Genomic DNA, 26,893 nt, shown 5'->3' on the forward strand with positions numbered 1-26,893 from the left:
ACTGGCACACTGGATTTTTTGTTTAAAATAATATATCTATAAATAAAAACAACCTGTAGTCAATTAAATGAAGTCCCCTCACATCTGTATGCAAATGACATCCTGCACATAATTCTACATGAATTCAAACTCTGACTGGGGAGGGAGTCTGGGAGATAGGTGGGTTGTTGCTCCGAGTCTAATGATCATTAATTACAATGTCCTGATGTGAAAGAAGATATTTCAAAAGAAGAAGGGAGAAAAAGGTTATATTTATGGACAATCAAAATCTGCTGGAAATATTTTATTTGTATGTGGTGTCGTAATTAAACTTATATGTTGACATGGCACACTGACAATCTAGAAAATAAAAACATGGCACTTCAAAAAGGTTGCCGACCCCTGGTCTACACAATATACTATCAAAATAATAATCTGTACTTTGAGACTGTTAGGATACCAGGTAAACAATGAACCTATAGCATCTGTCTAAATAACATGCCATCTAAATTTCATTTTAACCTTTGTATAAGCCTGCAAGGTCGTCAAGGCTAGGGCAAGTGATACGGGCTGAAGGGGTGAGTCTTCAGATTACGGCAGAAGATTGGGAGTGAGTCTGCAGTTCTAATTGCAATGGGGAGTTTGTTCCACAGTTTGGATGCCAGGAGGGAGAAGAGTCTGGGACGTGTGGTGTTGTCCCGGGTGTTTTAGGGAAGGTTCTGACAGCTTCCCTGTGTTAGCTGTTCTGAGTGAGCGGGAGGGGTTGTAGGGTTGGATCAGGCTTTGAAGATAAGGGGGTGCCATACCTTTGGTTGCTTTGTAGGCCAACATCAGTGTTTTGTACTCTGTCCGCGCAGTAACTTATTTTATTACGAAGAAAGCGCTGTCCAGGTTTACATAAAGCACTTCTATTATGCTTAGCACTTTAACCCATTTAGACCTGAGGCTGATTTTAAAAATGCCTTCTAAATCCAGTTTTCAGAAAATCTTGAAAAAAAAACCCAAAACAAATCCTGTTGCTATATACATAGCAACATCTAGGCTTTCCCAGTCTTAATGGGTTAATGCGTCAGCTTTATATATACAGTACGGTTTATATTTTTTGTGTAAATGTAATTTACACAGGAAAATTTAGTTATTTTGGGAATAAATGCATAATTCCCGATTTTTGCCTTTTCAAGGATATTTTTTTATTCTTCAGTTACAGTGGTGCATGCGAACTGAAATGCATTATGTCTGATCTGCACTCAAACACACTAATCAGAATGAGTTTATTAGTAAATACTGTTTGTTTCACCAGCTCAGTGGCCTTGTGGTTAGAGTGTGCGCCGCCTTATACCTTTTCCTTAAACTTTTTAGAAATGTTTTACCATCTAGAAAAAAACGTTTAAAATCGTTCAAATACGTGTCGATGTAGAGTGGCTATTTTCATGGTCTGGAGAGGGCACTTTATTACACACAGGTAAAAAGGAAGGGGATCAAGCCACCTTTGATGTCTATGAGTGTGCGTGCCTGCCTGGCAGGAAATGTTTCCAGATGGAGGTCCACGACCAAATTCATGAGGTGCAGTATTACCGTTTCTGTTATAATGCATTTTATTTGTTTTTTACAACTGCCGAGGGACTACGGTTGACAATGTGCACTGGCCTGAATGTAGACTGTATAAATAAATAAAAAAGATGGACTATGATAGATGACCAGATGATAACTGGAATATGTACTGAACCAGCTGTCAGTGAGCAGCAGATCTCACACACACACACACACACACACACACACACACACACACACACACACACACACACACACACACACACACACAGTTAATATTTAAACAGATATCTTCCAATGTAGATATTAAAGCTTAAAACAACATCAGCTTTTCCACTTGCTGCTCTTGTGAACACAGCACGTAAAATATTTGGCAGACACACACGCATGCGTGTGCACACACACACGCACACACACACACACACACACACACACAGGTGTGTTCCACAGACATCATATTTCAATGAACCATATGAAATATTCATGTATTTTTCAACATTATAAAATGATTTCATCTTAAAATTAACACAGAGGATTTTTACTGACAATAGAAAAATAACCTTTGCTCTAGAAGAAAAAGGTGCAGAGAATTCATTAATTTAACGGACAATTGCATATACAAAGCTACAGAATGTAATTAAATCTTCACTGGGTTGATGAAATGAATTAAAATCACATCTGCTCCTTTAGAAATGTAAGAAATAGACATTGTTTGTAAGGACACATTTTCCTGGCCCTCACTAGAGAGTTAGGCTTAAAAACATTCAGGTTGGGGTTAGGATTAGAATTAGACATTTAGATGTTAGGTTTAGGGGTTTGATTTATGTATTGTGTATGATTCATACTTACACACAGATAAAGTCTCATCTCATAGTCTTATAGTGTGTGTGTGTGTGTGTGTGTGTGTGTGTGTGTGTGTGTGTGTGTGTGTGTGTGTGTGTGTGTGTGTGTGTGTGTGTGTGTGTGTGTGTGTGTGTGTGTGTGTGCGTGCGTGCGTGCGTGCGTGCGTGCGTGCGTGCGCGCGAGTGCGTATCTTATCTAGTGTACTGGGAGCTGACCAGTACGACCACAGTCGTCTAATATTCTACTAATGTACTGGGAGCTGACCAGTACAACCATTCTGAGACAGCAAACAGATCAGCCTCAGGTCTCCATGACAACAGCCTGAAGCTGTGTGTGCGTGCGTGTGCGTTTGTGCGCGCGGGAATATGTGTTTATTGACTTCTGAATGTCATGAATAATAATATAAATGAAACAGCTGCAGTAAAGTCCTACATGGATTTGAGGGGAAGCACTGGGTGATTTGCATCGACTCAAATCACCCAAATTCTATTACTGTGAATCCAGATCAACTTACAGTCTGGTTCCTGCATTCATGAGCAAACACAGAAAACCACATAAAAGTACAGATAGGAGCAGAACATTACTACCTACAGTATTATTACACAATAAACTAGGACGGGGCATTCTGTCTGCAGAGCATATCGTTGCTGTTAGACAGAAACCTTGTATCAGATTAATGCCCTAATTCATGCAAAAGTAGGGAAAATAGCCGATCTACAAGCTCACAACGCATCACACTGCGACATATTTTAGAAAATGTGTTAACCCATTGAATCCGGGAACACATCTTTGTCATTTTTAGATTTCTTTGGCTATTAAAAAATAGCAGATATACAAGCTCATAGCGCTATTTTTTAAAGTAGTGAAAAGTTGTGCAAATCTTTGAGTATATATATTTTTTAAAGCAAACATTTGTAGCTCAAATCTTTGAACCTGCCGTTCCTGGGGGGGGGGGGGGGGGTTTAATGGGGTCGCCAAAAAAAATCCCTGCACTAGTTCATTAAGTTACAGGGACAGCCTGTAGTGTACCATACCCCCCCAATCCAAGTTGCTGTGACAAATGGACCCGTTATGGGTCCATTTGATTACATTTGTACACTCTTCAGAGTGAAACGTGACTCAGGGAGATAAGGAACACAACTGGGACAACGACATGCAGTAGCCAATCACAGCTGCTCTTGTTGAGTTGTCCATACCCAATCAGCAACCAAGCTGTTCCGGCGTTGAGCTCATCCACAGCTGGGGAAGATCTGGACAGACAGACAGACAGACAGACAGACAGACAGACAGACAGGTTAATGTCAAAGATATTGATTGACACAAACACATAGACTGTCTGATTTCAGCTGGTCTATGCAATATGTGCGCACACACACCACGCAAACACACACACATGCACGCGCATACACACTTTTTGGGGGGCTTTTTCTGCCTTTATTGATAGTATATAGTACATAGACAGGAAATGGGGAGAGAGAGGCGGGAAGTGACACGCAGCAAAGGTCGGGACTCGAACCCGCGACACGCTGTCAGGCTGCATTGGCGCCTATATGTGCAGGAACCGCTAGGCCAGCGATCCAGGCCACACTTACACACTTTAGTACGAGACCATGACAGAGAGTCAGCAGAAGAGAGATAGGGAGATGTTTTCAATCTTTGTATTTCAAATGCCTGTATTTCATACAAGCCCTCTAACAAGAACACTGCTACAAACACTAAACTACAAATACATACATTATTATGAGATGAGAGAGAGGGGGGGTAACGACAATAGGAGGGGAAGGAGAAAGAGAGAGGGGACGAGAGAGAGAGAGAGAGAGAGAGAGAGAGAGAGAGAGAGAGAGAGAGAGAGAGAGAGAGAGAGAGAGAGAGAGAGAGAGAGAGAGAGAGAATGTGGGAAATGTGAGTGAAGGATGTAGGAGAAAGGATGAAGGAAAGCAGGTAGGAAATTAGAAAAGAAGGTAAACTAGCTCGGCTATGCTCTGAATTATGTAACAGCAGTTAGTGTCATGTAACACACACACACGCACACGCGCACACACACACACACACACACACACACACACACACACACACTCACTGTTGCAACAGTGGAACTTTATCTAACAGCGCGCACACGCGCGCACACACACACACTCTCTCTCTCTCTCTTCTAAATTCTATATGGCTTAATGTTAAGACATTTATGTTTGAAGGAGAGTGACTAATAGGGCTAGGTCAAGTGTATAATTGACTTTAATTAATCTTCTTAAAACAAAAATGTCTTAATATTAAATTAAATAGAAAACAAAAATAAATCAATCTATAATATAGATGAATTGAACAGCAGGTGGTTGCTGTGTGCTACATGGACTGTGAGTGTGCAGTGTGTGTATAAGTGGTGTGTGTGTGTGTGTGTGTGTGTGTGTGTGTGTGTGTGTGTGTGTGTGTGTGTGTGTGTGTGTGTGTGTGTGTGTGTGTGTGTGTGTGTGTGTGTGTGTGTGTGTGTGTGGATATAGTGTTTGTGTTAGTGTTGTGTGCGTGTGCGTGGTACATAGCAGAGTGAAATCCATCCAGAACTCTCACCTCTTGAGCCAGGGCACTAGGTTGCGGGTTCATCGCCCTCTCCTCTCGATTGTCTTCAACACTCAATCCTGTTTCTCTTCTTCTTCTCTCCTCCTCCGTTTGCCTGAAAGAGAGACAGATCGGATGGGGAAAGAAACATGCTATTAATCACCTGACGCGCGCGCACACACACACACACACACACACACACACACACACACACACACACACACACACACAGTGGAGTCACTTTACAACAGAACAGCATAGAGCAGAAATCTAATACTGACTACAAGTAGACATGTTCTTACATGGTTGAGTGGGGTCCCTCAGGGCTCCATACTAGTGTATTTTCAGTTTTCTGAAAGCTTTAGCTGAAGATCGACAAGCTTACAAGCTTCGATCTGCTATTTACTGCTATTTTCAGCGAAAACTTTACCCACAATATGGATGTTGGGGTTTAAGTGGTTAAAGGGATATTTCACTTTCCAAACAATTTTGGGTCATTTTTTCTTCTACTCAGGCTTTTGTGAGCCCCCCAGACAGTTTTTAAGTTGCTTGATTCAGTATTTAAATATTTGATATTCATTTTATCAGACACGCCCCCTTCCTATACAAACCCATTGTAACTTCAAATTTCATTTTTAACATGTTAGTTTCTTCAAAAACACCTGTCCTTGGTTCTGGTGACTCATCCTGCCCTCCTAATAGGTAAGGGGGCCGTGTTTTTTCAATTACTTTTTCATTTATTTTATGTTTTTTTTAATTGTATTTCATTTTTCTCATTTGCCCCAAAAAATATTAAAAATAAATGAAAAAAGTAATTGAAAAAACACGGTCTCCTCACGTACTAGAAAGACAATATCAGTCACCAGAACCAAGGACAGGTGTTTCCGATGAATCTAACATGGTTAAAAAAAGAGTTTGAAGTTACGTTTGTATAGGAAGGGTCAGATAAAATGAATATCAAATATCTAAATACTGAATCAAGCAACTTAAAAACTGTCCGGGCGGTTCACAAAAGCCTGAGTAGACGATACAATGACCCACATTTTTTTTTAAGTGGAATATCCCTTTAACTAACTCATTGTAATCCCCCAGGGCTCTATACTGGGTCCACTCATTTTCTTTCCCACTACACCAAATCTCTTAGCCGAAAATAGCCGCTCTACCAGCTCTACCAACCAACGCGAATCTAGGATGTCACATTATTATTCCATAATCTCTCGCATCGCATCGTGTGGTTGAGCTTTTAGTGACTCAGTTTCCAGGATGAAGGGCTGTGGGGCTTTGCTTGTTTTACTGTTCTGTCTGTCTGGGACTGCCGGGGCTCGGGGAGAGAGCGGAGGGGTCGGCGAGAGCGGGCGCAATGCCGAACCAGGTGCCCTCTTAATCTTAAAACCCGATATCGGGGCCGAGCTGATGGACATGGTGCACAGCCTGGGAGCCACCGTGGTGGTACAGAGTGGTAAGCTGAGCAACACGGAGGCCAGGCTAGCAACCAGCGAGGAAAGGCTGGCAACTAGTGAGGAAGAAGCCAAGAAACAGGGAATCCTATTGAAAGGTTAGAATGGTCTATAAATGTTACCTTGAAGAAGTTGTTACGGTACAGGTTTTGAAATGTGTTTAAAATGTGTCATAGTTTAACATTTGTCTGAAATATTTTTCAGCAATGGCTGCCAAATTGAGAGCCACTGAGACCAACGTGGAAGGCCTTCAGACCAGACTGAATAGCAACGAGATCCAGGTCGAAGGCCTCAAGACTAGACTTAGTTTGAGCGAGAGTCAGGTTGAAGGCCTCGAGACCAGACTTAATATCAGCGACAGCCAGGTTGAAGCCCTTGTGACCATACTTAGTGCTAGCGAGAGTCAAGTTGAAGGCCTCGAGACCAGACTTAGTACTAGCAAGAGTCAAGTTGAAGGCCTCAAGACCAGATTTAGTGCTAGCAAGAGTCAAGTTGAAGGCCTACAAACCAGACTGAATATGAGTGAGATCCAGGTCAAAGGCCTCCAATCCAGACTTAGTACTAGTGAGAGTCAAGTTGAAGGCTTTGAGAACAGACTTATTACTAGTGAAAGTGAAGTTGAAGGCTTTGAGACCAGACTTATTACTAGTGAGAGTCAGGTTGAAGGCTTTGAGACCAGACTTAGTGCTAGTGAGAGTCAAGTTGAAGGCTTTGAGACCAGACTTAGTGCTAGTGAGAGTCAAGTTGAAGGCTTTGAGACCAGACTTATTACTAGTGAGAGTCAAGTTGAAGGCCTCGAGAACAGACTGGATATTAGTGAGAGTCAACTTGAAAGGCTCCAAACCAGATTTGGTGCTACTGTGAGTCACATTGAAAGCCTCCAAAACAGACTTAGTGATAGTGCGAGTCAAATTGAAGGCATCCAAACCAGGCTGAGTACTAGCCAAGTCCATGTCCTCCAGACCAGACTGAGTGCCGGTGCGGGCCGGGTCGAAGACTTGAAGGAAGAAAGTGAAGGTAATTTGAGCAGTAGATATTCTATGAAGGCAGGTAAGAGAGGGCAGTGTTGAAAAACAACTTACTTTGGTGTTAATTACTTTAGTTTAGCTCAGAGAAATACAAAATAATTGACTGTCTGTTTGATCCATATGATCCACATGGGAAAGCTTACCCACCAAAAAATGTAACAGCATGAGTATTGGACTTAATGCTACTGTTGTACTGCTTTCAGCGCACCTTGCTCAGCCGTCAACCGTAGAAACCAGGCTGACTGCAATTGAAAACCAAGTGCAGAAACTGCAGAGTAAGTAACTTTAGCAAACATTATGTTAAAAGAAATCCAGACTGATGCTGTTATCCCCAAATATGCGTAAAAACTAACATAATATTATTTGAAACTAGCCGTCTAAGTGAAGGTATAATCAGTGTCAAAGTGTTAAAATTCTAATGAGCATCTGTGTGTAAAAGGTAGATGGAATTGTCACCCACATATAAACCCATTGTAACTTCAAACTCAATTTTAACCACATTAGACTAATTGAAAACACACGTCCTTGGTTCTGGTGACTGAAATCGTCCTATGAATGTGTGAGGCGGCCGTATTTCGTCTATGACATTTGACAATTAAAGTTTATTATATAACAAAGTATGCAAAATAAATGGAAAACATTTTTAAAGCACAGCCCGTATCAGTCACCTGAACCAAGGATGGGTGTTTTCAATTCATAAACAGAGTTAAAATAGAGTTCGAAGTTCAAAATGGGTTTATATGGGTGTTATCTGATCAAATTAATATACAATAACTAAATGTTGAATCAAGAAACTTAAAAACTGTCTGGGGTGCACACATGTTAAATTTACTCCAGAAGTGTTTGAAAGTGAAATACGTCTTTAATTTGAGAAAAGTTGTGACGTTCTTCCACTATTATGAGAGCACTGATGAGGGTCTGACTCATTAAAAAGGTGAATGAAAGCACCACCTGACCTTTACTTTAATTAATGTCAAGTAGATTACAGTTAGAATAAACTTTTAAAATGATCCGGCTATAAGGTCAACTGAGAGATAACTACTTCTAACCACTTAAACCCCAGCATCCGTATCGTGAGGAAAGCTTTGTCAGAAAATAGCCGATCGACAAGCTCACAACGCGTCGCGCTGCAACGCGCTGTGAGCTGGTCGATCGGCTATTTTCAGCGAAAGCTTTCCTCATAACAACAGAAAACAGAAAATACAAGCGAGTCCATTCTCCGAGGTTATCTTCCCATCTTTTCAACGCTACACTGGCACTAAACATTAAAGACCTTGTACTTGAATGTAGCATTGAATGGCTCTATCTCAACAATCTCAGAATGTCTATCCCACTCTGACTGAACTTGGTGAACTAAGATCCTACAATAGGCTTTATTAAAGCCTACTCTGTGTGGAGTTTGCATGTTCTCCCCGTGTCTCCTAGGGTAGTTAATACCCTCACAAAAATATGTAGTAATCCTGGTCACTATACTGCCTCCCCCTGGTCAGCCGGGGCGCCTGATGGAGGGGAAGGGAACTGGTTGGAATAACGTGTTCCTTCCACGCGCTATGTCCAACCAGGGAAACTCCCCCGTCAGGTGACAAGAAGGTCAGTTGGCTCTCATGCATTGAAGGAGGCATGAGCTCGGCCCTGGCCTCCCTAGGCTGGTGGGGGGAGTGTAGTGCCCAGGATCACTTAGCAAATTGGCACCGGGTGAAAAAAAGGGTTACAAAATCGAGGGATAAAAATTATAGTAAAAAAAAAAAAAAAAAGCTGCACTATGTCCCTCTCCTCTTCTACCCCGGATTTGAATGTGGTTTCCTGCGCAAGTCCTGAATTTTTACCATTGAGCTAATAGAGCCTGCCTGCTTGCTCAGGAGATAAATTAAATCTCGACCATCAGGTCAAAATTCGTGTCAGATCCTGTGTCTAGGTGAGACATGACCTTTGACACAATCTAAATGTCTCAATAGAATAGCAGGGAGACAAACTACAACCACCCGAATTGTATATGTTATATTTTATTAACATACTCCACCATATAGATTTCATAAGTTATATTGTATTAACATACTCCACCATACAGATTGTATAAGTTATATTCTATTAACATACTCTGCCGTACAGATTGTATAAGTTATATTGTATTAACTTAATACAATATAACTTATACAATCTTTATGGTGGGGTATGTTAACAAAATATAACTTATACAATCTGTATAGTGGAGTATGTTAAATTAACATACTCCACTATACAGATTGTATAAGATATATTTTGTTAACATACTCTACCACACAGATTGTATAAGTTATATTGTGTTAACATACTCTACCATACAGATTGTATAAGTTATATTGTGTTAACATACTCTACCATACAGATTGGATAAGTTATATTGTGTTAACATACTCTACCATACAGATTGGATAAGTTATATTGTTTTATATTAATACTTTGTCTTGTTGAAGCCGATAGTCGGATGTAAGCTGCTACACTGTAAGACAACACATTTAATACATTTGATTGATGCAATGCATATAGTAGTATAATATATGCTTTTATAATATTACAAACAATTTGATAATGCTCCAGACAGACCAAAGGTGGCCTTCTCTGCTGGTCTGAGTGACAGCACAGTTGGACCATTTGATGATACAACCACCCTGGTCTACAAGAGAGTCCACTCCAACATCGGCAATGCATACGATCCATCTACAGGTAGGTGGTGATTAAACCATGTTAATTAACATTAGAGAATCACGTAGGTCTAAAATTAAACAACTTACATACTGTATCTAGCAAACATAAGTAAGTTACAGTATAATCTAAACACATCTTCAACTGTGTGTTTCACATTGAAATAAATAGGCAGAATTTTAATTAACAGCGATTTAAAAGTATCATGATAGAACAGGGATGGGCAGTTTTTTATTCTTCCAGGAGGCCAAACATTTGACTATTGGTTTGAAACTTGAAAAACATAGTGCTGAATCATGTTCATTGAATTTAGACACGGCAGACTACTTTACAATAGGGACTTTTTTTTTTTTTTTTTTTTTTTTTACAGCTGTACTGTATCACTCACACTATTTATGACATATTCCAGTATATGGGTTATAAAGATGGACTCAAGGCAGACTGTTTCTCTGTTACATTATAAACATTTAACATTTGAGTACATACAGATATGGGATGTGGAATGCAGGTATGTACTCAAATGGTACATATGTATTACTGATAATGAATTGGAGTCAAGTTAAATTAATTTCCCTTGAAACCATTTACATAATGCTGCCTTTTAGGATGTAGATTTGTTGGGGGGGTCATTTTGTTTTTCTTTGAGGGCTTTGAGGGCCGGATTGAGATGGTCAAAGGGGCGGTTCCAACCCTCGGGCCGTGTGTTGTCCATGCGTGTGATCGAGAAAAAACATTTTGGTTAAAACTGCAGACTTCTTTTATTGTATTGTATTCAATGTCTTATGGTGTGTGTGTGTGTGTGTGTGTGTGTGTGTGTGTGTGTGTGTGTGTGTGTGTGTGTGTGTGTGTGTGTGTGTGTGTGTGTGTGGGGGGGGGGGGGGGGGGGGGTTCTCTCTCACACAGGAGTCTTTACAGCACCAGTGAAAGGAGTCTATTACCTCACATTTACAGCATGCGGCACATGGTCATCAGAGGATCTAGGCATCCAAATGTATAAAACTGGGAAGGTACTCGTGTATAACTATTCATGGAATACTCATAGCAGTAAAAATTACATGTATAACATGTACATATCTAATGGAATCGTCGTAGAGCTGGAGAAGGGGGGCACCGTTTACATGCGTTTACCTGGTGGGAACAGGCTCTATGATAACCCACACAACCACAACCTGTTCAGTGGTTTTCTGATCAATTCTATGTAATGCTGCTACTGCTACCTTTACTTGGGTGGTTCTTCAAGGACCCCCTAAATTGATATACATTTGGCCACGGACACCCACCTGAAAATATGTTGTGCCAGGGACCACCCCCATATGAGCAGATTTGTGTTCAAAAGTTTCATGACATTCTTTTTTTTTTTCTTTTTTTTTTTGTGTTGTTGTTTTATGACATCAATTACACCCAAAAAAAACTGAACTTTGAAGATTCAGTGGATTTTCTGTGGTCTGGGGTTTTCTGAATAATTAGGCTAAATAAAGTGCTGGGATAAGCCCCTGGACTTTAACGTCATAGTCCACATATACATTTTCTGTGACCAGTTGAAAAGGTATAAAAAACGAAAATGAAATAAGTCTGGCAATGAATGAGTTAATATGTTGTAAAACTGAATGTCATGACACCTTTAAAGATTTCTAAATTACTGCAAATTGCGAAAGTGTGTTGTGCTATTTTTGAATAGCCAATATAAACGGATAAAGTGGTTAAAATGACTTTGATGCTGTATTAACGAATTCTGCCGAGGACCCCTTGGAACCCCCTCAAGGACCCCTGAGGGTCCCCGGACGCCACTTTGAGAACCACTGCTTAAAAGAGCTCCCATAATGCTCGTTCATCCTGTCAATAAACTCAAATTCAAAAGCACTGTTGTCTCTCTATGTTTCATTAGATTGGATATCTGATTATTCTTTAACCACTTAAACCCCACATGGTTGACCTCAGGGCACTTTACTGGTGTTTTCCGTTTTCTCTTATACGTAGAGAATAGCCGATCGACAAGCTTACAACGCACCACAGCGCGGTGCGTTGTAAGCTTGTCGATCGGCTATTTTCTACGAAAGCTTTCCTCACAATACGGATAATGTGGATTAAGTGGTTAAGACCATAATACATCTAGTCCAACGATGATGTGTTTTTGTCCATGGCACATGCAGTTTATGAGTAAAACACTATTCACGTGTATCAGAGAATATTTAAATTTAGGGTGGGCCTAAGTGATATTTTTAAATTAAAACAAAAAGTATGTTTTAAAGGTTAAAGCACTATATTCTGATAGTAATCATTGCTATCCATGAGATTCCAGTGTCCCATGAGGCCTTGTGGGAATTATGGGCATCACTTCCTGTTGTCATTCATTCATTCATTCATTCATTTGAGTGATCTGTGTCAGTCAATAATAATGTGGAAACACAACCTGACAGATTTTTTAAAAAAGGGTCATATTAGTCTGCTTACTGACCATGCAAGATCTACCTCCCAACAGCTGACTCAAATTAATGATTAATGGCTCTTAACCCATTCAATACGGGAACGCATCTGTGCCATTTTAAGATTTCTTTGGCTATTAAAAAATAGCAAATATACAAGCTCATAGCTATGAGCTTGTAAATCCACTATTTTTAACTCCGATCTGTGCTTCTGGGGGTCCCTGGACCAACATATTTTGAAATGGGGGTCCGCAGCCAAATACATATCATTTTGGGGGTCCTTGACATGGAAAAGTTGGCGCACCACTGATATAGCAACATAGTGTTAGGATTTAGAAAACATATTTAGGTATGTATTTGGCCGCGGAGCCCCATCTCAAAATGTTTTGCTCTAGGGACCCCCAGAAGCAAAGATTTGAGTTACAAATGTTTGCTTTAAAAAAATATATACATTCAAATATTTGCACACATTTTCAGACTGTGTAGAAGACTCTGTGGTTACTGTAACTGTCAGTTGAGAATCGAGATCATGTGGTTTTAATTGAATAATTCCATTCTTTCCCTCAGTCAGAATGTTGAAACAGAGACAGACAGACCAAGCAGGATGACATTTAGAAAATGTACACCTCATCTGGAGAGACTTTCTTCGAACAATGACCTTTACCGCAACAACCGACATTACATATTGCGCGCACGCACGCACGCACGCACGCACGCACGCGCACACACACACACACACACACACACACACACACACACACACACACACACACACACACACACACACACACACACACACACACACACACACACACACACACACACACACACACACACACACACACAGTGGACTGTTCAGATGTCAGATGTCATACAAAAGGTCATGAATACTCCTAAAGGCCTGATTATGTTTTGTGTAGCCGCGAGGGTCTCAGAGGGTCTTGGCTCTGTACACCAGTGCTTCCAAAACATTTTCATGCATTTACCCTCGAACCCCCATCTGATAACATTTAGTGGCAGGGTGGGACCCCCATAGGAGAAGATTTGTGTAAAAAGACATCATGAGCTTGTAGATCATTTTTTTATAGCTGGAGAAACAACAAAAAAGGTGGTTTTAAGTGGTAGAATATGCAATATTAACTACTTTGGTTGGGGACCCCCTGAAGGACCCTTGAGGGTCCCAGGACCTCACTTTGAGAAGCACTTCTGTACATACTATACAATGTGATGTCTGCAGACATACAGACACACGTTCAGGAGCAACACAGGCTGCACTCAACACAAGACAAATGACCTTCTTCCAGACAACCTGGAGAACCTGTGTCTAGAGTTGTTCCGATACCTGATACCAGTATATCTACGCACCGATCCAATATCATGTCATTTATCATGTGGTGATAACTAATTCATGCTGTTTATTTTTGAATGTGTATTGTGTAGTGGATGTTGATGTTCCACTACCGTTTTATAGTATTTATTGTACCATTTAACCCATTCAAAATCAATACGGGAACGCATCTGTGCCATTATTTTTATACTTTGGCTATTCAAAAATAGCAGATCTACAAGCTCGTAGCGCTATATGAGCTTTGGGGGCGGCCATAGCTGAGTGGTTAGTGAGCCCGCCTGGGGAGCCAGAGCACGATTCCAGGCCAGGCCAGCAATGTGTCGATGTGTGTCCCTGAGCAAGACTCTTAACCCCTAATTTCTCCCCGGGCGCCAATGGAGGGAGAAGGCTGCTAGTTGTTATGGGATGGGTAAAAAGCAGAGGACGAATTTCACCTATGTGCATATATACATATATACATACGGAACGAAAAAACACCCAAAGTAGTGGGGACTGTTCTATTCTATGAGCTTGTAGAATATTTGAACATACATTTTTTTAATTTTTTAACTCAAATCTTTGCTTCTAGGGGGTCCCTGGAACAACATATTTTGATGGGGATCTGCGGCCACAAACATCATTTTGGGCGTCCTTGACAAGAAAAAGTTCACCGCTGATATAGCAACAATAGTTTTTCAGAAAAATGAAGACATTTGTTGAGACATTTGACAGTTACGAATGTTCGCTTTAAAAATATATATATTCAAAGATTTGCACACATTTTCACGATTTATAGCCGATCTACAAGCTCACAATGCAACGCATTGTGAGCTTGTAGATCTGCTATTTTCAAAAGATTTTTTACATTTTATACATTTGAAAACTTGTGAAATTGGACATTCTGCAAAATGAGTACTTTCTACTTTTGGTACTTCAAGTACATTTTGATACCAAAACTTTTGTATTTTTACTCAAGTAAATTTTGAATCCCACACTTTTACTTGTAACAGAGTATTTCTACAGTGCAGTATTGATACTTTTACTTAAGTAAAGAATGTAAGTAGCCTACTTTTTCCCCCACTGCCAACATTGACGAATCAGCTGACTAAACCTCTCCTCAAACTCGGATTCCATTTCATCTCTTCTAGTGCATGTGCAGCCAGCGTACTTGTTCATGCATAAAGCATGACACAAAATCTGGGAGGCACGTTAACTCTGATCCATGACATTAAGACACATCTGTGTCATTTTAAGATTTCTTTGGCTATTCAAAAGTAGCAGATATACGAGTTTGTAGATCTGCAATTTTTTTTTTAATCTTGGAAAATGTGTGCAAATCTTTATATAATATATATTTATTATATATGTTTTACAGCAAATCTAAAATGACACAGATTATTACCCCGACTGAATGAGTTAAGGAGAGGAGAGGAGAGGAAAAGGGAGGATAGACAGGGAGAGGTGAGGAGAGGAAAAGGGAGGATAGACAGGGAGAGGAGAGGAGAGGGGAGGAGAGGAGAGGAGAGGAAAAGGGACGATAGACAGGGAGAGGAGAGGAGAGGAGAGGAAAAGGGAGGATAGACAGGGAGAGGAGAGGAGAGGAGAGGAGAGGAAGCAGTGGATCAGGAGGTAAAGCAGCCGCTTGGGAATCAGAAAGGTTCCCGGTTCGATCCCCGGCTACCCCGTGTTAGCGTCGAAGTGTCCTTGAGCAAGACACACAGAACCCCTAACTGCCCCTGATTAGCAGGTTGGTGCCTTGTATGGTTTCCTCTGCTGTCGTTGTGTGGAATGGATGTAATGCACTTTGTAAAGCACTTTGGATAAAGGTGCTTTATAAATGCACCATTTACCATTATAGAAGAGAAGAGATGAGGAGAGAGGAGAGGAGAGGAGAGAGTACCACCAGCGTTGCCAGATTATGCGAAAGAAACAAGCAACCAGGTCTTTGAAAACAAGGCCAAAATAAGTGACTAGGGCAGGTCAGTCAAACGTTATTGTCTAATAACATTAACATGTCAAAGACCCCCAAAATAATATGTATTTATATAAATAAATACAACATTTAATTTCATTTTTATTTATTCCATTTATGTTTGTTTTTTTTACATATTCCACAAATGAAAAGGAGCAGAAAGAAGATACATCTTATTACACCTGCCCCTATCTTCAATTAAAAGTCATCAAATAATTGATGATTTGTCCAATGGCTACCGACCAGTACATCACCATGATTCATCAAATAAATACAATAGAGATCATTATGTATTTGGCCATGGATCCCCATCAGAAAAGATTTTGTGCCAGGGACCCCCATACAAGATTTGTGTTGTAAAATGTTTCAAAAACGTTCCATTTAAAAAAAAGAACTTTTCAATACTTTTTTGAAAATAGCCTATCTACAAGTGTGAGCTTGTAGATCGGCTACTTTCAAATAGCTGATACGTATATAGGGTTCAAGTGACACTGAAGCAACTACACTTTAGAAACAATCCCCAAAAAAACACCAACTACCAATATTTACAAACGTCTTTACAGTAAAACAAGCCCAAAGTGGCTTATAATAAGAGGACATGGCAACACTGGAGACTACCTGGGCAGAGCTTTAAGAAGCTGTGTTGCGGTGTCTGATTCACAGAGTGTGATCAGGTTACACATATATATATCACCGCTGAGGGCTTCACTGAACCCCGATTGGGTTACATGTGACAGAGGTGAGTCATCTGTCTTCAGGGCTGAACTTCCCAGCAGAGAGACAGAGAGACAGAAAAGGAAACGTGCCATATTAAAGAGAGACGTGGAGTCTCTCCGCGACTCTATAATGTGGAGGTGCACGCTATTAGAGCAGTGGTTTTCAAACTTTTTCTTGTCAAGGACCCCCAAAATGATATGTATTTAGCTGTGGACCCCCCCATCTCAAAAATATTTTGTGCCAGGGATTTTTTTTTAAATAGCAGATCAACAAGCTTGTAAATCTGCTATTTTTGAATAGCCAAAGTATAAAATATGGTTAAAGTGGTTAAAATGATTGTGACGCTACATTACCTAATGTAGTGGTCCTGGTACCTCCCCCAAGGACCCCTGGGGTCCCCAGACCCCACTTTGAGATGCTAGAGGCCCGTCAACATGCAATACAAAATCCTGTTTGACATCGTCACATGACTCACGACATCAGTGCCTAATTTGGCAGATGGGGAAAACATGTCTGCAGCGGTGACATCGGTAGCATTTGTGGCAGCCTTATGGGTGGACGTGACACAAAACGGCACAAAATCTACATAGGTAGGCGGAAATCGGCATGGCGTAAATGGGATGTTGTGTAATGATCAACACATTTTTTTTTTACATCCTAAGGTTCAAAAGCTGTAGCCCAAATCGTGAAGCAACCCGTTATAGCGCCACCATGAGACCATTTTGAAAATGTCGGTGTGCAGGTTCCTTCCTTGGTCTACTGGGAGTGTTCATGCAAAGTTTCACACTGATTGGTGCAGCGATGCCCATGATTAGCTAATCGCACAGACACACTCACACACGGACACGGACAGAGGCAAAAAATATAATCTCCGCCCCCCGCCTTTCAATATGATGAATTCACAAACACACAGACTCACAGACACACAGACTCAAAGACACACACATGCACTCTTCTGTCCTTTTAATGGCATTTATGCCTCATTAGATAACATTTAAACACAAACAGACAGACAGAAGTACAGACAGACAGACAGACACACAGACACACAGAGGAGTAGAGAGGCACAAAGAGGACCTATTCTACTCTATTTGATTTCATTCCATTCCACACACACACAGAACAGCTATTGTGTGTGTGTGTGTGTGTGTGTGTGTGTGTGTGTGTGTGTGTGTGTGTGTGTGTGTGTGTGTGTGTGTGTGTGTGTGTGTGTGTGTGTGTGTGCGTGTGTGTGTGCGCGCGCGCGCGCGCGCGCGTGCGCGCGCGTGCGTGCGTGTGCGTATTATCTATTGTATACACAGTATACAATACATAATAACCTTTTCATAATAATAAAAAATATATATATAAAACATGTACTGCCCTCCAGCCAGCCATCCAACCAAACTCCAACTCATTCACACTTGTCATCCACAAATCAATAAAACTGTCATCGTAGCATCGAAAAAGAAACACATTTCTATTATTAGCCATCATCCATGTGTTAACCCATTCAATCCAGGAACACATCTCTGTCATTTTAAGATTTCTTTGTCTATTAAAAAATCGCAGATATACAAGCTTGTAGCACGGCACCGAGTGCCGTGGTACGAGCTTGTAGATCTGCAATTTTTTGAAAAATCGTGAAAATCTTTGAATATACATATATTTTTAAAGCGAACATTTGTGACTCAAATCTTTGCTTCTGGGGGTCCCTGGAACAAAATATGTTGAGAAGGGGTCTGTGGCCAGATACATATCATTTTGGGAGTCCTTGACATGAAAAGGAACCACTGATATAGCAACATGGGTATCCTCAAAAAAATGTTTTTGGATTTAGAAGACATTTTGTAGAATCAATGGGTTAAGTCAAACAAATATCAGATCCTAGAACAGTATCATTACAGTCAGCCAATAGAGAGTATGCACAATGCACATGCGTCACTTTTCCACTCATCTAGACTGAGTGGCAAAACATTGAGCAGCTTGGAGCATTGGAGTTTGGAAGCGCTCAGTTGATAATCACTCAACGGTCCTGCGTAACACCCGTCTCTAAATTGGACATAATGCAGGAGGCAGCAGGACATTGCGTTATTGAAAACCAGCGCTTCCAAACTCTGATACTTAGATAAATCACCTGCATGGAATTTCAATTTATTGGAATGTATTGACAGAAAGTAGCTCATAACAAACAAAACCTTTGCAGATAGAAAGAGGATAATAGGATCTATGCACTAGCCTGGTAAACCCTCCCTCCGGAAATCTCATTTCCATTTGATTTCAATGGAAATGAGATTTCTGGAGGGAGGGTTTACCAGGCTATCTATGCACAGCAGCCATATTGGACAGAAATTGGGCCTCTTCTTACTTCCTTCACAGGTGTTACCAATGATACTAATGAAGGCTCTGTTCCATTCTGGTCAGGGTGCTGATATTGTGCATGTTGGCTAATTAGAAACACTCCATTTTGGTTCCCAAATGGCCCCTTATGGTGGGTGTGTAACTCTGAGAGTGTACAAATGGAACCAAATGGACCCGTAAGGGTCCATTTGGTTCCATTTGTACACTCTCAGAGTTATGGGGGTCCTTGACAATAATACAACCACTATGCCACACTAAATGAAACAGAGCCTTAATTATTATCACTAGACCATACCCGGTGAAAGGCGCAGGTGAAAGTAGTTGCAAAGTTGGGGTTAATGCACGTCCTGTCGCGCGATTTCTCCCCCGCGCGCGTCCCGTCGTGGCGCCCCCTCCCCCTCCTCCCCCTCCCCCTCCCCGTCGTGGCTTCCCCCCCTCCTCCCCGTCGTGGCTTCCCACCTCCTCCCCCCCGTGGGTCGCGTTGCGTCACCCCTCCCCACAGGCGTATATATATATATATATATATATATATATATATATATATATATATATATATATATATATATATATATCAGCACGGAGAATGGTGTAGGCATGTTACTCGCCCGCCGCGGGTCCCGTGGCAAACTTATTTATTCAGGCTATGTAGTCAGCCTGTGGCCATGATGTTTCCCATTCAACCCGAAAAAAAACCCTACGTCCGCTGCCAGTACTGCTCCCGGTTTGGCTCCAATGGGAAACATGGCCACAGGCTGACTAAATAAGCGATTTAAACGGGTGGCATACTTATTTATTCAGGCTATGTAGTCAGCCTGTGGCCATGTTTCCCATTCAACCCGAAAAAAAACCCTACGTCCGCTGCCAGTACTGCTCCCGGTTTGGCTCCAATGGGAAACATGGCCACAGGCTGACTAAATAAGCGATTTAAACGGGTAGTTTCGCTGGCGACCTAAAATATTATGCAGCCGACCAAACCTTAAACATCCGTGCGGTTTAGAATCTACCATTAGTTTTGGGATACGATGTATACAAAAGGGTAAACAGCGGAGCCTTGGCGGACGTTCGCCCGATCCTGGAAGAGAACGACATAGAACCGTTCTTTATGGAGCTAATGTGCATCGTGTGTGCCGTGTGGGGGAAAAAATCTGGAGTGTTTACTTTGTTTCCACAGTAGAGAGTGGGCGGGGTCTATGGTGTAGCGTCGGCGTCGGTGTTGCCATGTCCGCCGATTGTAAGCGCTTTAGGGCCAATGTTGGTGTTATAGGGTTCGTTTGGTTTGGCCTCGTTTTCATAGACCTTGCTGCTTGTTTCTCTCGCGAAACCTGGCAACGACGCATGTGCAGTTTGATCAAGAGTCCACCCAACCACCACCCAACCACCACCACCACCACCGTGAGGTTACTAGAATTATAGGAGGATTGGTAACACCTGTGAAGGAAGTAAGGAAGGGGCCCAATTCATTCCCAATATGGCTGCTGTGCATAGAGCGTTTTCAAGCTTTCGGTACAGCTGCCATGTTGGTGAGTTTAACGTCATTTAATACAATCAGATAGGACTTTTCTGTTTGGATGTATGGGCTGTCAAGGCCAGAAAGTAGTTTTTTTGCCACTAAGTACTAGGCGTTCTCGCATAACTTCCGGGTACAATGATATAGCCTCCATGGTAAAGGAGTACAGGGATCAGATCCCACATCAGCAGCACTGTATAAGAAGTGTACCACTCTCAGGTATGTCACTGTATAGGAGCTGCAGAGAATGTGACTCACATTGTGACTCACCAAGGTCACATGGCGTTCAGCAGTGGTGGAAAAAGTACTCAATTGCTTTACTTAAGTAAAAGTATCAACACTGCAAATTCTCTGTTACAAGTAAAAGTCCGGAATTCAAAATTTACTTCAAAATGTACTTAAAGTACCAAAAGTAAAAGTACTCATTATGCAGAATGTCCCATTTCAAGTTTTCAAATGTATAAAAATCTTTTGAAAAATAGCAGATCTACAAGCTCACAATGCGTCACGATGCGACGCATTGTGAGCTTGTAGATCGGCTATTTTCAAATGGCTGATTTGAAGTGGTTAAAGGGTCTACAGACTACACCATGAATTTTAACTTTTTCTTAATTTTTGTGTGTTTTTGGTCTCCCCCACCTCTCTTCTGTTCCAAAAAATACCCGACTTCGAGCATGCAGGCTTTCATAGGCTATCTGTGGTTTTTATGTAAATTGGTCTGAAAACAGTCCGTCAGATTTGTTCCCCCTGCCTACGTCACGTCAGGGAACAATTCCTCCCGTTTTACAGTTTCAAAAAAAAAAAAAAAAAAAAGCTTAAAAAAAAAAAAAAGCTTATTTTTTTCTTATTTTTTTTGTTTTACTTTTTCCACACAGAACCAGGAGATAACATTTATACAAACTGGCTCAATAGCACCCCGTGCCAAATAGGACAAGGTGGTATTGCAGGTGAAAGTGCTTTATAAGCCAGAGAGAAGTTAGTTGGAATGAGTATATCTGAGGCTTGATTTAGGCTCAAACCTTCTGAAAAACGTTTGAGGGACATAAACAATATGATATTAAATATTATTATTATTTTTTAAATTCATGGTGTAGACCCTTTAACGTATGTTTTGTAATAATAATCAAAATCTACAAAGTAACTAAAGTTTTCAAATAGATGTAATGGAGTAAAAGTACAATATTTGGATCCGAGATGTACATGAGTAAAGTACAAATACCTCAAAATTGTACTTAAGTACAGCACTTAAGTAAATGTCCTTAGTTACTTTCCACCACTGGCGTTCAGAAACCTTGTATCTACATATTTCTACTTTTCATGGGGTTTCTTTTTGTGCATATTAATGCCCTACTTCATCATATAAGAGTGTCACACAAAAGCAGTGAAATTAGCAGATCTACAAGCTCACAAAGCGTCTTTTTTAAAATGTTTTAAAAATAAAATCATGAGGAAAAAAAAGGAATGGTTTTGGACATACAAGGTTTCCAATGGAATGTAAGCTCACACAACAGAAGCAGTGTTCTGCTCTTGGCCACTGGGAGCAACGGCCTGCTGCCAACGGTTCCGCTGGGTCAGGTGCCTTGCTAAAAGGCACCTTGTTGTTCGTACCCTGTTGAGGGAGTGAACCTTCTCATTTAGCACCCTGTCACGATTATTACATAATCGCCTCGTCGCAATTTCTTGAGATAATTGCGATTAGTTTGCAATATTGTCATACTTGTTTATAAGTTGAAGACTTTTCAATCATGCAGTACATTCGTTGCGACAGGGCAGAAACCTCTTTTCTACGCATTCTAACTTTTCGTGTTTTTCCGTTAATTAGCGCCCTGCTTGATCACACTACAGCGTCACACAAAAGCATCAAAAGTAGAAGATCTACAAGCTTGAAATGCGGCGCAAAGCGACGCGTTTTGAGCTTGTATCCTGAAAAGTAACAGTTTTTGACATGTGAGTTTTCCACCCGACAGAGACTATTATAACTATAACTATACATTTTTTATAAGACTATTATAAAAACACAAATTGTGAAAATATTTACACTATTTATTTGATGGCAATTGAGTATGCAATTATTAAATATGGCTTATTTGGCCATAGTATATTATTTATTTTGATTATTGCTATCGGTCATTGACATTTCTTTGTATATTTTAAGTTTACTTGGCATATCTGCCCTGTAGAATTTATGTTTACAAAGCCAGAAGTGTCATTTATACATTCCATTCCGGATGGGTAGTTAGGGGTTTACCAACTACTTCATCTCTCGAGACAGATGCTGCTATAACAGCAGAATCTCTCAGCACCACTGCCTTAAACATGTAGCGTTGTTAGTAGGAATAAACAAACACAGAAGCACCCGGGAGGAAGTGGACTGTGAAAGGGGAGGAGCCTAACCAAGGTCCAGTTTCTACACAAAAAAGGAGGTGGTGCCCCCAGAGGCACAAACCCGAATATGTTCCCAGGTTGCCAACTACTTGACTCCTATTGTCACTATTCTGGGAGGCAAACATTCGGCGAAAGTAAGAGAATCTACAAGCTCACAACAACGCGTCTTGTGAGCTTGTAGATCGGCTATATTTGCCAAAGAGTTTGCCAAAGTGTTGAGGGGGGGAAAAAAAGAGTGGACCTAGTATAGAGCCCAGGGTGACCCCGGTCAACTAAGTACATAGGGTTCAAGAGGTTAAGTGTCATCTCAGGGACACATGGACATGTGCACTGGGTGGGCCGGAGGGCGGAGGGCCAACCAGTGACCTTCTGATTACGAGACGGCTTCTTGACCCACTAAGCTACGACCGCCCTAAACTCATATATAGCAACACAGGTTTTTTCATAAAACTGTTAGGATTTAGAAGTGTTTGTAGAAACGGCCGGGGAGCAGAGGATGCCACTAACTAACTAAAAAAAAAGTGATAATGTCCTTAGTGATCACTTTCTTCTTCAGTGTGCAACGTTTTTCTTAAACAATAGTCCAAATAGCAGACGTACAAGCTCACAACGTGACGCATTGTGAGCTTGATCTGCTATTTTTCTGAGCAGGTTGCATCTCGTCCCTGACTACCCCATAATACGATGGAAAAACTCAAACTAACTCTAAAACGAATACAAACTAAACTAAGCAATTGGCAAAACATAGAAGCTAAATTAGTAATTATAAAAATGAATGAAAAATGCTGAACAATAATAACCTTGGTAATAAGCCTGTAACAGGCCGCCAATTCTTTGTGTGATATTAACTTATTTTCTTTTTTTTCATTAACCACTTGATCTGCCGAAAATAGCAGATCTGCTATTTATGGCAAAGAGGTTTGGTGTAGGTTACTACACCAAACCTGCGTGTTGAGGGTTTAAGTGGTTAAATGACTGAAATAAACAAAAATACCTTAATTTGATGATAATAGTCAATGAAGCTTATCTATGAAATCTATGAAAAAGTTTAATTCAAAACACAATTGTACACAATGTAGTGAGGGGTCCCTGGCCCTGCTTCATCTCTCTCTCTCAGCTAAGGGGTCCTTGGCCTGAAAAGCATTGAAGACCCCTGATCTACAACTCCCTGCTGTTTTTTTTTCCAACATCATCATCAGAGAACAATTCACAACTGATGTTACAATCATCTACAGTGGTTCTCAACCTTTTCAGGCCCATATTTTCATATTTAATCTGGGGACCCCCAAAAATAATCATATTTGATCTGGGGACCCCCAACAATAATCATATTTGATCTTGGGACCCCCACCCTGACAAGCACTTTGAATTGTAGGAGTTGAGGCATTAGATTTAGTTTGACACAGATATTGTGAAAATAGCTGATCTTCAAGCTCACGATCAGCTAGCCCCAAGCAACTCAGATGCTACAATGCTGTCTGGCATCTAGAGTTGCAATACCAACCCTTGACAGCCCATTCATCCAAACTATCTGATTGTATTAAACAACGTTAAACTCACCAAGATTGCAGCTGTACGGAAAGCATGAATTATCCTCTATCTGCAACGTTTTTGTTTCATAAAAATCCACCATAGACATGTTATGAGCTAATTTATGTCAATAAATTCTACGTGGATTTTTATGAAATAAAAACTTGACAGATACATAGAGGATGAGCCAAGCTTTCCGTAAAGCTGCAATCTTGGTGAGTTTAACGTTGTTTAATACAATCAGATAGGACTTTTCTGTTTGGATGCATGGACTGTCAGGAGTTGGTATTGCAACTCTAGATGCCAGACAGCATTATAGCATCTACATTGCTTGCGGCTAGAGGGTTGGCAGGTATGCAATGGAAAAACTCAAACTAAACTAAAACTAAGCACTTTCAAAACACAAAAACTAAACTAGTATCATTGAAAACGAATAAAAATGCAAAGCTATAGTAACCTTGGTAGGAAGCCTGTAAACATATTATGCATCATGTCACCTACTGCATGTGTATTAGCCTACATCCACATCCAAGGACCTCAACCTGCCTGCAGGGTTTCTTTTTAACAAGGCTCTTTCAACATCAGAGAAGAACAATTCACACACTGATGTTACAATCATAATACAACAGATCCTATCAAAAGGCGAGGAGGACAGCTGTCCATCATAACATAAACACACCCCAGGATGACAAAACACACTCTTACTGTCACTAAAATGTGGAATGCCTACCCTCCTTCAAAACCGCCATAAAAGAGGACCTGTCTGTAATTTGCAACTAGACCTCGACAAGTCTTCTAGCTTGGTCCACAAAACAAGGACGCAGGGGTTTTTGTGTTATCCTTTTAGCATGTAATAATAGTATTAGTTATTACTACATTATAACGTTGTAATAACAGTGAGTTATTAGTTATTACTACATTATAACGTTGTAATAACAGTGACTTATATTAGTTACTACTACATTATAACGTTGTAATAACAGTGAGTTATTAGCCGGTACCTGCGGCAATAACGTGTGAATCATTTCTACACACTTAATTTCGGCCACAATACGACAAAAACCCAACGTTTGCACAGACATCCACACACACAACATATGGATCCTCTCTTTTTAGACAATCCCTCTGGTCTGGTTGTTGTCTCTACAGATCAGATTTTACCCTGAGATGTGGCCCAGATTTGTCAAATAAACATGTACATGTGTGTGTGTGTGTGTGTGTGTGTGTGTGTGTGTGTGTGTGTGTGTGTGTGTGTGTGTGTGTGTACATCACTATCCCAGGCGTTACTACTGTGAGAGACACACACACACACACACACACACACACACACACACACACACACACACAAATACTACAATTACAAACACAAACACTGCACACAAACACACACAAACATACTGCAGTCTTCTTACCTGCCGGTGGTTTCAGAGTAGATCCCAGTAATAGATCCCAGGATCGGAAACGTTTGATGTCTTTTTCAACTTGGCTTTAACAGAATATAAACTTTATTTATTTCTCTCCGGTTCGGAAATCCAAGGAATCCAAGAATCTGCACCTTGTTTTTTTAACCAGCAAATAAACAATCAAATCAAAACGTGTTGTAAAGAAAAAAGAAAAAAAAAGACCCATAAAAAACACACAATAAAGACAGCAACAATATGCTGTTGTCGTGTTAAATATCAAGACACCAACGACCTAAGCACTGTGTTTCAGACCAAACGTAGAAAATAACGTTATAAAGTTGATCCTCAACCTCCTCCTCCCAGAGACTGTCGCCATCTTTACCCGCGGGGCATGCTGGGTAATCCTCAGGAATCCCCCCCCCCCACACACACACACACATACGTAGCACGTGACGTACCGTGCTGACGTCACGGTGGTAGACAGGTGGTGGGGGGGGGGGGGGTTATAAAAAACTTTGAATTATGATGACAAACATTTGGGATAAAGCAGTACAGGGGATACAGATGGTAACAGGAAAGGTGGGCACCAAAACATTATGGGCACTATATAGGGAAATCTGGGCACCAGGAAGACTGGGCACCTGAATTAGGATTTGTGTCCATCCACAAGTGTTTTTTTTAACCACTTAAACCCCATATGGGTTAACCGGAGTCCCTCAGGGCTCGATACTAGTTTATTTTCTGTTTTCTGTTATTGTGGGGAAAGCTTTAGCTGAAAATAGCGGATCGACAAGCTCACAATGCATTGTGAGCTTGTCGATCTGCTATTTTCAGCGAATGCTTTCCCCACAATACCGATGCTGGGGTTTGAGTGGTTAACTTTACATTGCATGCTGCTTTGTTGCTGGTAAAGTGATATTTAACCCACTGTTCTTTAAACCCCCAAACACAACACAACAATGAGGTCAAAAGTACAATATAAGAGTTTATTTGACAAAATAGTACTGGGGTCAACAGCACATTATAACAGAGTTTCAAAGTACAATTTCAGAGTGAATTTGACAAAATAGGAGTACTGTTAAAAATAGAACAAATTGAGAAAATGGTGAAATACCAAAACATTTTAAGGATACCAAAAAATGATCAAATGATCAATGTTAGGATAGAGAAAACATAGCTAAAAAGTACAATACAGA

General features: G+C 40.7%; 1 protein-coding gene across 1 annotated transcript in view; it reads right to left on the reverse strand.

The window, feature by feature from the left end:
• tjap1 (tight junction associated protein 1 (peripheral)) overlaps window positions 1–26,063 on the reverse strand; it is a 46,606-nt gene extending 20,543 nt beyond the window's left edge. The window contains exons 1-3 of the mRNA XM_084076320.1: window positions 25,707–26,063; window positions 4,939–5,041; window positions 3,570–3,623 (exon numbers count right to left, since the gene is read on the reverse strand). The gene's annotated coding sequence lies outside the window, so the exon portion shown is untranslated. The remainder of the gene's footprint in view (window positions 1–3,569; window positions 3,624–4,938; window positions 5,042–25,706) is intronic.
• Between the last annotated feature and the right edge of the window lie 830 nt (window positions 26,064–26,893).

Source organism: Gymnoscopelus microlampas (genome assembly GCF_963454915.1).
Source record: "Gymnoscopelus microlampas genome assembly, chromosome: 13".
NCBI lineage: Eukaryota > Metazoa > Chordata > Actinopteri > Myctophiformes > Myctophidae > Gymnoscopelus > Gymnoscopelus microlampas.